We start from the raw sequence: 12045 nt of genomic DNA, 5'->3' as shown, positions 1-12045 counted from the left end.
TATCTTTGTTATAATTTATTAACGCAACTCTGCATCTTTTGACCTCTGTGGTATCACTCTTATAAGTAGTTAAGCCCAGAGCTCTGAATGCTGAGAGTAGACTAATGTATTCTATGAATTCTTATGAGTTTACTTACCAATAGCTACAATTTCTATTGAGTAATTTTTTTATATATAATTACTTCGAGGGTAGAGAATTGAAACAGAGTAATATACACAGCTGTGCAGACCAGTACAAGACCTGTGGGGGGAAAAATTAATTTCCACTCATACTCTACCAGATTTATTTTGCTCGTAGGAACTTGTGCAGGTTCTCTCAACTGATCTTTATCCACACTTGGTGGCTGACTGTTCCTCCCCTGCAACTTCTAGGTCTTAAGAGTATCCCTGTGTTTTAAGAAGAAAATAGGTAAAATAGGTTGAGAGAGAGTATTTCTTAAAAAAAAATATATTAAAAATCCAGTGTTTTGAAGCATTTATTTGAAGTTTGTACTTTGATATCTCAAATAAACTTTTTTTTCTTTCAGAATTTAGAATGTTCAAGATTATTAAAGACTGTGTGCACTCTTTGCTGTTTATCTGCTTCTGTACTTTCTATATATTTGTTTGACCTGGTTTTAGGATGCTAAAAGTATTCTTTATGAACCTTTATGCTCCTTACTTCCTCCTTTTCACATCTATCTATATTTTTTTTAGTTTAAAATTCCCGTAATTTAAAATACACAATAAAAATCTTTGGATCATTTCCTGTCATTCCATTAAGCCAGTTGGCATATCCATCTTCAAATTTGGTTTTATTTTATAAAGGTTTACATGGACTATGTAACACTTACTGAAAAAGGCAGATCAAGTAAGTCCTGTGTAAGCGGAGAGACAAATTCTACCCAGGGAGCGGAAATGTGAAATTTCAAAGTAAAATGAAGCAGAAATCAGAAGGGTGGTTATTTCATAGAAACATAACATTATTTGGGTTGGAAGGGACATTAAAAATCATGTTATTCAACCCTCTGCTATGAGAATGGATGTCTTTCAGTATACCAGGTAGCACAAAGGTTGCATACAGCTTGGCCTTGAACATTTCCAGCGATGGGGTATCCACAGATTCTCTGGGCAACCTATTCCAGTGTCTCACTACTATCACAGTAAAGAATTTCTTCCTAATGTCTAATGGAAACCTACCTTTTTACAGTTTGAATCCATACTTCCTTATGCTGTCACTACATGCCCCTGCAAAAAGTGTCTCTGCACTCCTCTGTAGGCTCCCATTAGGTTCTGGAAGATGTTATAGGGTCACCCCAGAGCCTTCTCTTCCCCAGGATGAACATCCCCAACTCTTAGCCTGTCTTCAGCCCAGAGCTGGATGCAGCACACTAAGTGGGATCTCTCAAGAGCAAAGGAGAAAAATCCCCTCCCTTTACCTGCTGGTCACCTCTTTTTTGATGCAGCCCAGGATGTGGTTGGCTTTCTGGGCTATGATTGCACATTGCGAGGTCAAGTTGAGCTTCTCATCTGCCACCCCCACCAAGTCCTTTCCAGATAGTCTTGATCCATTCTTTGCCCAGCCTGTATTTGTGCTTGGGATTGACCCAGCTTAGATGCAGGACCTTGAACTCTTGGCCTTGTTCAGCTTGATGAGATTCACATGGGCCCAGCTCTCCAGTCTGTCAAGGCCCCTCTGGATGTCATTCCTTCCCTCCAGCATGTGCACTGCACCATAGAACTTGGTGTCTCTTGGTCAACTTCTCATCTGTCCAAGGGCAGTCAGAGCTCCATGAACTCCAGCTGGTCACTGACATAGAGCACGGCATCCCATCCTTGTCTCCATTGCCAGTTCTTCCTAAAGAGCCTGTATCATTCCATTCCAATGGCCCAGTCATTAGAGCCAGTCCACCACGTCTTTGTGATGCCAATAAGGTCATAGCACACATCTCTAGCTCCTCTTATTTCCCACACTAAATGCACTTGCATACAGGTATTTAAGTTGAGCTCTAGATAAAGACTATTTTCTGACTGAAGAGGCAGGAATTCCTTTGTGCTGCTCTCCTGCCCAACCTGTGATTCCTTTCTAGGCTCTGAGCATCTCTTGCTGGCAGTGGCATCCAAAGTGGTGAGGGTGGAGTGAGCTGAGGTTCCTCTCTCTCCACAACTTTAGTTTAAAGCTCTCTTCACCAGCTTGGCAAGCCTACGACCAAAGGTGATCTTCCACGTCTCTGACAAATGTTCCCCATCAGCCCTCAGTAGCCCAGTTTTCTCAAAGCTGGTGCCGTGGTATAAGTGGCTGAGCCCTGGCTATAGTGCCAATCCTCTAGCAATGCTGGTTCACCACATTTGACAGTCCCTAACACACCCTTGCCCTCTGACTGGGAGGACTGAGGAGAAAAGTGCCTGTACTCCAGATTCCTTTACCACCCCTCCCAGAGCTCTGTAATCCCTCTTGATTGATACTCAGAGCGCTCCAGGCTGTATCACTGGTGAAACAACAGTCCCCCACCTGGGCATAGCTTTTGCAGGCAGGTCTGCTGCCAGTCCCCAGTCCAGCAGAAGGGAAGAGACACTTCCTAAAATCTGAGCTCTGCAATGCAGTGTCTCCTTTCAGCTACTCCATCTGAGGGCAGGCATTAGCCACCACCAGGTAGACAGTGAAGCCCTTCCAGCCAGAACACAGCCTAAAAGGTCAGGTAGTGCCCTTGGCCTGTGCAGATGGTTATGTAAGGTTGCCCATTTGCTGGGTTACGTGGACTTCAAGTCTCTCCACACAGCTAGTGAAATGCTTCTTCTTCAAAGAAATGTCCTTCCACACATGCCACTGTGATACACCCCTTTTGTCAGCCCTGGTCACAGTGTTCCTGCCTTTCTTCAGCATTAGAGGAATATTGTGGTGTAAGGTGCCAGACTCAGCCTGTCTTATGACTGGTTTGGAGTTTGATAGTCGGTCATATAAACCTAGGCAGAGAGCTTCAATGACTGTCATCTGGGCTAACAATGCTGAAATGAATGGACTTGCCTAATACAAAGTTCTCTGGATTCTGCATACATGAATAGTCTCACATATATATTTATAAACTATAATTTCAGCAATTTCCAGGGAACAGTGTATACCCCAAATTAATATTTCTGATTGACTTTATTATGTAGTTTTACAAATTTGATGAAATCAGATGAGTAAATTTAATTACCTGCTTCCATTGATGACTATTTGAAATATAAAACATAATTATCCTTTAGTCATATAGAAATTTGCAGCATTTACTATCCATTTATGTTCATAAAAATTACTGTATAATTAGAAAATTATTGTCTTTCTTTTCCTGCAAAAGTGAGCCCTCCCTAAGAGCTTTTATCATTTCAGACACTTGACTATATATTTATCTTCAGATTGTGCATTCAGCAGCTGTTCTACTGGCTGACTTGTGTTCTATACATGTGTACATACATACATATGTATTACTAACAGAGATTCAATTTTTTGTTACTGACAGATTGAAATTCACAGTTTAGAGCTTCAACTTCCAACTTTCGATTGCTAAGACAGGCTTTACATTCCTCTACATGCTCAGAATTATTATTTTCTCTATCTTTCCAACTGTGTAAGGATATAAATAAATGTAATTTAACAGATCAGTATTTCAAAGTCATATAATTTCTATTTCTGATTGCCTAATCTTTACTTTGGAGAAAGATTCAGATCCATGCAACTAATGTGCAAAGTACTGCTATATGTAGTGTTAAGCAAATAGTAATTTGAATAATTTTGTGTTATTGCATTAAGTTTGGTTTGGAAAACTTTGGCAATGGTGGGACTACAAGGGTGGCTTCCATGACAAACTGCAAGAAGCTTACCCCTTCTTCAACAAAGCCTATTCCAGCTGTGTCCAAGATTGCTACAAGGCCATGGCTGCCAAGGCTTCTGGGATAACATTTAAGGGGGGAAAAAACTGCTAGGCAACAGCAGCTGGAGACAGGAATGAGAATATATGAGAGAAACACCCCTGCAGATGCCAAGGTCAGGGAAGAAAGAGGGGGAGGACATACTCCAAGTGCTGGAGCACAGCTTCCCCTGCAGCCCATGGGAGGGTCCATAGAGGAGGAGATAGATCCTGCTGGAGAGTAAGTGGATGCATCCAAAGAAGGCAGTGTCTCCTTGGGGTGTCTGGGTCAGGCCTCTGGCAGGACCTGTGGCCCTGTGGAGAGAGGAACCTGTGCTGGTAGGACTTGGGACCCCATGGGTGACCCATGCTGCAGCAGGCTGTTTCTGAATGACTGCAACCTATGGGAGGTTGTGACCAAACTGGAGAAGTTTGTGGAAGAGTCTCCCGTGTGAGAGACCCCATGCTGAAGCAGGGGAAGAATGAGAAAAGGAAGGACGAGCAGAAACAATGTGTGATAATAAACTGCCTACAACCCCCATTCCCTGACCCCTTGCACTGCTGGGACAGGAGGTAGAGCTAAATCAGGAATGACGCTGGGCCTGGGAAGAAGGGAGGGTGGGAGGGAGGTCTTTGAGGTTTAGGTTTTACTTCTCATTACCCTACTAGGATTTGATTAATATATTAGTATTTTACTTAATAAATTAATTTCCATGAGTTGACTCTGTTTGGTCCACAACATAAAGCTCTTCTTGTCCTTCTCCCAACCCAAGAGCCTTTGGTTGTGTTTTCTCTCCCCAGCTCAGCTGAGGAGAGGAGGGATAGAGAAACTTTGGGCAGCTAATGTCCAGCCAAGATCAACACAACACAGTGTGGCATATATTTTCTTTAATCTTATCTGAGCATTCATTGTTAAATTTCTAGTATTCTTGTGACGGTTCATTCTGCTAAAAACAAGCAATCAAACAAACAAAAACCAACAGAAAAAACCCCAAAAAATTATTAATTTCAATTTTCATCCCATGAAACTCTGGATTTGTAAAAAAAAAGATCTTTGGTAATGATAAGGATTTTCATTTACAGTGCATGTCAAATATGCATTTTAGAACAGAAATCTCAAATCCAGAGAACTTTTTCTCTAAACTTACCTTAGACCATCTCTTCCTGTCTCACCAGTTTAATTACCTTGAACATAAATGACTATTTTTCCAACAGTGGTATGCTCAAAATTATTACACACAGAGTATTTTTCTTTTCCTAGAGCTGTGCTGTTTATCCTTCTGGGTATTTTACTATATCATTTAAAAGACATCTACACTATTTTGTCCTTTATAACTTTCAAAAAGAAATTGCTACTTGCTATCTTTCTCAGGGCTCTCACAACATAAACACAGTTCAAAACAAATATTACTAAATTTTCAATATCTATAATAGAATGGTTTTTCCATATATTAAACCCATTAATTTTTCCTGAAAGGATTTGAAATGAGTATAAGGGTTATGTTATACTGCCTTTGTGATATATTATTGTATAAGATGGAATAGTCTCATTCTGAAGTTTGCTATTGATGTTTTGTTTTTTTCCTTTTAAATTTAATAAGCAGTGCAGAGTATATTATACTATGTCAAAATCTCAAAAAAAACTGTCCATGACTGAAGTTATTCTCTTCCAAACAGAGGACTGCCAGTGTTTAAAGTACAAACATCAAGATTTTCTTCCTAATACTTAACAGATTCTAATATATAGTTAATCTGCCTTACATCAAATATAGCATTTCAGACAGATGATTACAGACTGATTTTCTGACATTAGATTTGTAGCTGCCTTGCATTGCTGGCAGATCAAGTCCAACTGGAATCCAGTCACTAATTATAATGGCAGCTGTGTATATGTTTTACAAACCTCCAGGTTTAGTTCAAGAAACCTTCACAAGAACCTCTAGGTACTTATGTCTGGGTACTGCATTGTTTTTTTTGAATTATGAATTATATGCTTACATTTTTTGCTACATATATTTTTCAGGTTAACAAAAATCTGACTAGTATTTCAGTCAGTTTTCTATGATTCATCTGGAATTTAAGGGGATTTGCATCAACTATTTGTTAAAAAAAACATATAATTAGATTTTCAAAAATATTTACAGCAAGAATTTGGAATTTGCTGTTCTTGTCAGCTGAATCCACATAAGAGTGGGAAAATGTAATCTTTGTGCATGCAAATGCAGGGTTTTGCTTATGCAATGACTTTATGCATGTTTTGCTCTACTAGCTTTTTGGTTAAAATTTTAAAATATTTGAAAACTTGTGCGATCTATTCTTCAACATACATTTTTCAGGAGATAATAATTCTGGGTAGAGGGGAATTATTTTGTCAAGAACAGCACAGTGATTGTCTTGCTAGGATGCACTTAAAATAAAAAGCTTAGCTGGTAGAAGAAGTTAAGTTTAATCTATAAATACAGTGTAATTCCAAGTATTGAGGCTGGATAAATCATATGATATTAACTATGGAGAAAGTAATGCAGTCATTTGCTATGATTGTTCCACAACATAAAACTGTTCCACAATGCAAAAAGTTAGAGTATACAAGATCCAAAAGTAACTGAGCCCTTTACCAGTGCATTCCTAGGAATAATACCTGCCTGCAACTCTGTTATAGATTATAGGGGTAGAGAGTTATTTAGGAAGTTAATTACTATAAGGAAATAGTCATTAAAACCTTTCTATCTGTGTTCAGAAGTTTTGCTAGTCACAGAGAGGGACCTTCTGATTTAGAGAGATTTTGTCATTCACAATCTAGAAGTAATGGGGATTCCTTTTGTATTAGACTATAGTGGCATAAAAATACAAATGGCAATTTTAATTCTTTTTTCAAATTGCCACTGATTGTATAAATGTAAACCTTGTTTGCCCATATTTCCCATTCTGATTTGATTTTTCTCTATAAATTACCTTAAATAATTGCCTATCTTATGTATTTTCAGCTCCACACAACATTTCATTATGTTCATGTCTGAATTTTTTTGAGTTATTCAGTGGTCAGATCAGACTTTATTAATAAAGTTTTCCAATATCAAATATCGTGCTCTTTTATGTTATGTCCATTCTTATTTTGCTTCAGAACAGCTATATTTCAAGTTCTTGTTTCTGAGTTCATGCATTTGTTTTAAACTGTAGATTAAATAACTTCATATTTTATTTTGCTCAAATGGTCACAAAATAGATGCACATACTATCTTGGAGAAGGAGGTTGCTACTTAAATCTCAGTTCAGCAAGGTGATTAACCTTTTAATACTTTGTATATAGTAAATTGCCCTAACTTTTGCTCTTCCTTTTGTATGAAAAAAAAAAGTGAATCAGAAGATTATTTTATGTAACATGTCTTCATTAAAATATTTCCAACATTATCTATATTTATGTAATAATGAATTCTGAAGGCAGAGGAGTTCTATGAAAAAAAAAAAAAAAAGTGAACTGCTATTTCTTTTCTGGTATTTTCATGTCAAACAGGGCCAGGTCAATCACAAACCCAGGACTGTATTGCAGTCACACATTTCTAGAATAATAGATTAGCAATACAGTTTGGCTAAAGTTCACTAAACTGTTTTGGTATCCTTACAGCTGAGAGCTTGTAAGAGTTGTTATGAAACTGTTACTGATGATGACCTCAAGAAACATAGCCTGCATCTTAACATTTACTATTTTCAGGGTGGGTTGTTTTTGCCATCTGGATGATTATTTTACTATGCAAAAAATTCGGTTCCCCCTTTCTTTGGGAAGGACTTAGCATTAACAAGCAGATCTTGAGTTGTTTTTCATTTCTCTTTTTTTGAAAAAGCCAAGTTATAGAAATTATTTTTAGCTCAAGTGTTCTTTAGAAATATTATTATTCTTTTCTGTACAGAATAGTCACTTATGTACTATTGCTGCCTTCAGTATTCTTTTCCAAGACATGTTACATATATTTGGTTTTGATGTCTAAAATTACAGGCTGAGGGTGTTTATAGTTAAGTCAATATTTGAGCTATGCAACATAGGCATTTAGAGAAAGGCCAAGTGCTGTGCTTGTGTACCTGTTTCATTGCTGTAAATTCCTCCGTAAGTGTTGCACTCCATATATTGAAAGAGTAATGCAGTTCATGTTTATGCTATAAAAAATTCAGTGGACTAAAAGAAGGAAAGAATATTTTCAACTGTTTTTTAAGAGTAGATTAATATCCCAATATTACTGCATAAAAGCACAATAGCTAGTTGTGATTCCCTGTAATTTTTTTCACATTTTAATAGCATTAGCTACCTTATTTCCATTTTCTTTTTTTAAACATAATATGGGATTTTATACACTATATATTGACTAATATTTTCGTTGGTAAGTAATAATCTTACCGTTTGTTTCAATATGTGCTTTGTTAATTAACATTTGGTTTTTCTTCTTTTCTGTTTAGACTTTGACTCTCCCAAAATACTTTTTTGACTCTCATCAGTGCACACAGATTTAGACAACTTGGTTTGTTAATGCAGCTACTACACTATTGAGATAGACTTTGTAGCACTACTTTCAAACATCTATTTCTAAGGCAAGTACATGATTTTGACAATTACAGATAGATTAATAATGAAAATGGAAAATCGCCAATTCATAAAGAGAATAAAGAAACCCTATCTGTAGGATTTCATTGTGGGAGATGTTAGGGGATTTGTTCCTTTCTTTCTTAGGGGTCAAAAGAGTATGGAAATACATTGGGAATTAACTTGTTGTGACTGGTGCATTTGGATGTACCTTTTTCAATTTGAAGTTTCCCTGTTATGACACCAATATTTCTGTAATCCACCGTGCTGAGACAGTGCTGCTCTGTGATCCCCTGTGTCTGATTCAGTCAGGCAGGCTCAGAAATGACCAGCTGTGCCTGGTAGTTGAAGTCCCAGTGCTACCATCCTTTTTCTCCTAACACATAATCTTCTATGAGTAAAAAGCACCATCAACACATAATGCACTGTCTGTTGCATCCCATAACATACCAGATAATTCCTGCCTTCTCTTTTCTGTGATCTGGGACCACTTTTGTGAGGCCTGAGAATAGAATGAATTTAAGTGTGGTTTAGCATTAAACAGGATAAAAGTAAAGTAGGGGTTGAACTGGAGCCAACCATAGCATAAAACCCTTAAAAAATAGTTACAAAAGGCCAGCAGACAAAGGACATATGCAGAGATAGAAAGCAGAATATTCTGTTCCTTGTTGTGGGTGTGACAAACTCTCAGGCCATACTCACCAGTATCATATGGCAGCCCTGTATTTGGTTTTGGTTCAGAACAGTAATTAGAAACAACTGGTTTGCAGTGACAGTAATCATCCATTGCCAAGGAATAATAATTCATCATCTCCATGATTCCTTAAATTGAGACAGGATATTTTTATGCTCTAGTAAACCACAAGTTATTGGGCTTGACAGTATTCACTTACAATTTAAAGGAAGATGATATGTTCCACTACAGGAATTTTTGGTGAAATTTTATGGCCTGTGTTAGGCAAAGATCAAACCAGATGATCCTTATGTCTTAAAAATCTGTCCTTAAAATTTACAGCTGCTCAAAAGACCCCTTGTAAGCAAAATAATGAAGAGAAAGAGGAGGACTGAAACACCAATCCAAAATGTTTTTCTTATAATAAAGCAGCATTGTTTCCAAAAACATAGGGCACTTCTGTCTGTTTGGAGCTATTACGTCCCCAGACTTGTTCATAGACAGGACCTAACCAAAAATTTCATCAACACAAAAAAAGAAAACTGTGAGTTCTCTACTACTTTCTCTTCTGGCAGTTGAAAGAAATATTGCCTACACCTCCGCAGTGTGCATCACTCATGTCAAGCCATGTAGAGATTTACCTGCCTGTGCAATGACTGTCTGTGCAGACAAAGAAATAGTGTCTTCTTACATATAAGAAACTACTTTCCAGACGACTGAGTCACTCAAAGTTGTGAAGTTTCTGTCAGAGCCAGGGAATAAATAGAACTAGGCATGAATCTATCATGCTACTAGTGTTAAGGCATTCCCTCCTATCCAGTTTTTGCCATTCTGTCTCACATCATGGAGCATTTTAAGAGAGGAAGAGAAGAAAAAAGGTCCTAGGGAACTAGACTGTCAAAGTCCTGGCACAAAGTAAATCTTTTCTGCTTCCTCTTGCTGGAACTGTGAAACTACACAGGGCTCAGAGAGTGGGAGTATTTCTGTGTGCTACACTTTAAAAAAGACAAAAATAAGATGGGGAGAATGGACAAATGCAAAGGGAAAATAATTTGTCATATGAAATAAGAGAAGGGAAGCAATTTCTGCCTCTTTTCTGAACCAGTGCAAAAGATAGAGAAGGCAAATACCAAAGCAAAAAGCTATTAATTCTATATTCTGCTTTAGCTTTTAGCTGTACACCTCATCCTTTTTAGAAAGAATTATAAATTTTCAAACTATTGTAATTTTAATTTTTATTTCTCCATTCACTATTTCTGTTTAGGTTTGGGACAGTTCTGCTGCTTGGTTTTATTTGATTAGGGTTAAAATCTGACCTGATTCAGTCTATTTAAACTTTCTTTCATGTAATCATGGTCAAGTTGCTTTAATTTATTCCTATAAAACTGGCTGCAAAGATGACTGCATTTTTTCCTTTATGCACTCACTTTAAGTCATGAACCACACAAACAGAAATAGTGGAATTATGTTTGACTTGAACTTCCAGTTACATAGCTTAGTAAATTCTCAGAAGTTGTTTGTAAGGTTATGGAATAAGAGGTACATTTCATGTACTTGGAGCAAATGTCAAAAACATGAGAACACATTGTCACAGTATTGTCATATATTCTTTATACCCTTTTATATCACAAAGTATTGATCTGCTCTCTTGAGCTTGCACAGAAAAAAAAGAAACCTTGTGTCAGCAAGGGAAAATGAGTTCTTCATTTTTTTCGTAATGTTTCCAGAAGGTTATACACACCCCACCCCAGATGAATTCACTCCAGAAAACTGTAGGAAAAACATCTTTCTGTCCCTTCTTCCTTTCAACTCTCTCTACATCACATACTGGTCATGGCTAGAAAAGGATCTAAGGTATTTCTCAGAAGAATAGCATGTGAAAACTTATCCCTGAATGAGAAAAGTGGCAGATCAAAAAACGTAAAAGATATATCTGACCTAATACCTGCGTATGGTAAAATATTTGAAAAGTAGCATAGGATGAGAAATCTGGGGTGTTTGATTATCACCAAAGCATGAAATTTTAACAACCCCAAAATCATACTTTAGGATGCTTGATGGGACTGTGGACAGTGCACATTAGCCAGTAAAAGGAAAAGATTAAGAAGGATTGATCTCTCAATTTATTGTAACAGAAATATTCCCTCCTACATGGTATTCCTCACTCATGGTTTGCAAAGCATTTTGGGAGAATTATTTCACCAGCAGTTACTTAACTGAAACTCATTATCTCACTTTCTTTGACTTATCTACTGATACTTCTAATATCTGTATTGGAAGAAAAGAGCATTTAGTTAAAAGAGTCAAAGTGAAGCAAGAGAAAACAAAAGCTTTTCCATAAAAGTATAACTTTTTTGAGCTCAAAAAAGCAGGTGCTACCAGAGTCTATCCATCTTTAATTTATCTACAGATCTTCATTGGGACGGCAGGTTCAGGTGTACTGAACTGCAATTCACCATGGATTATTCAGGTTTTAACACATGAAGGACTTAATACAATGACAGTTAAATCTCAGAAAGTTCAGTATAATCGTGTTTACTCTGATTGACAAAAGTAAGATGAAGGATCTCATTTAAGGTGTGAGGTCACAATAAGTAGGAATCCTCCTGTGAATTTTTCTGCTTTAGTTTCAGCAAATCTAACAGCTAATAAAATTCATACCATCCCATATGAGACATCCTCTAATTGCTGCACTCTATCAGTTGTAATGGAAATTGGATAATTTACTATACATCAAAATTGTTAGATTATTGGTGCAAGTGTGCTTTTTTGATAGCACCCTCTGGAAAGTAATTTTTCAAATAGCCTTTTATTAAATAAACTCTTTTGAAAACAGCCTGCTTTCCTGCAGAACTGTGGATCTCTGAATATACACACCCATGCTGAGAAGCAAATTACATGTGAAAGTAGAAGAACATCTGCAATTTAAGATCAAT

Source organism: Anomalospiza imberbis, chromosome 5, assembly GCF_031753505.1.
Source record: "Anomalospiza imberbis isolate Cuckoo-Finch-1a 21T00152 chromosome 5, ASM3175350v1, whole genome shotgun sequence".
NCBI classification, from domain to species: Eukaryota; Metazoa; Chordata; class Aves; order Passeriformes; family Viduidae; genus Anomalospiza; species Anomalospiza imberbis.
The sequence above is the reverse complement of the archived record's forward strand: the minus strand, read 5'-3'. Positions refer to the sequence as shown.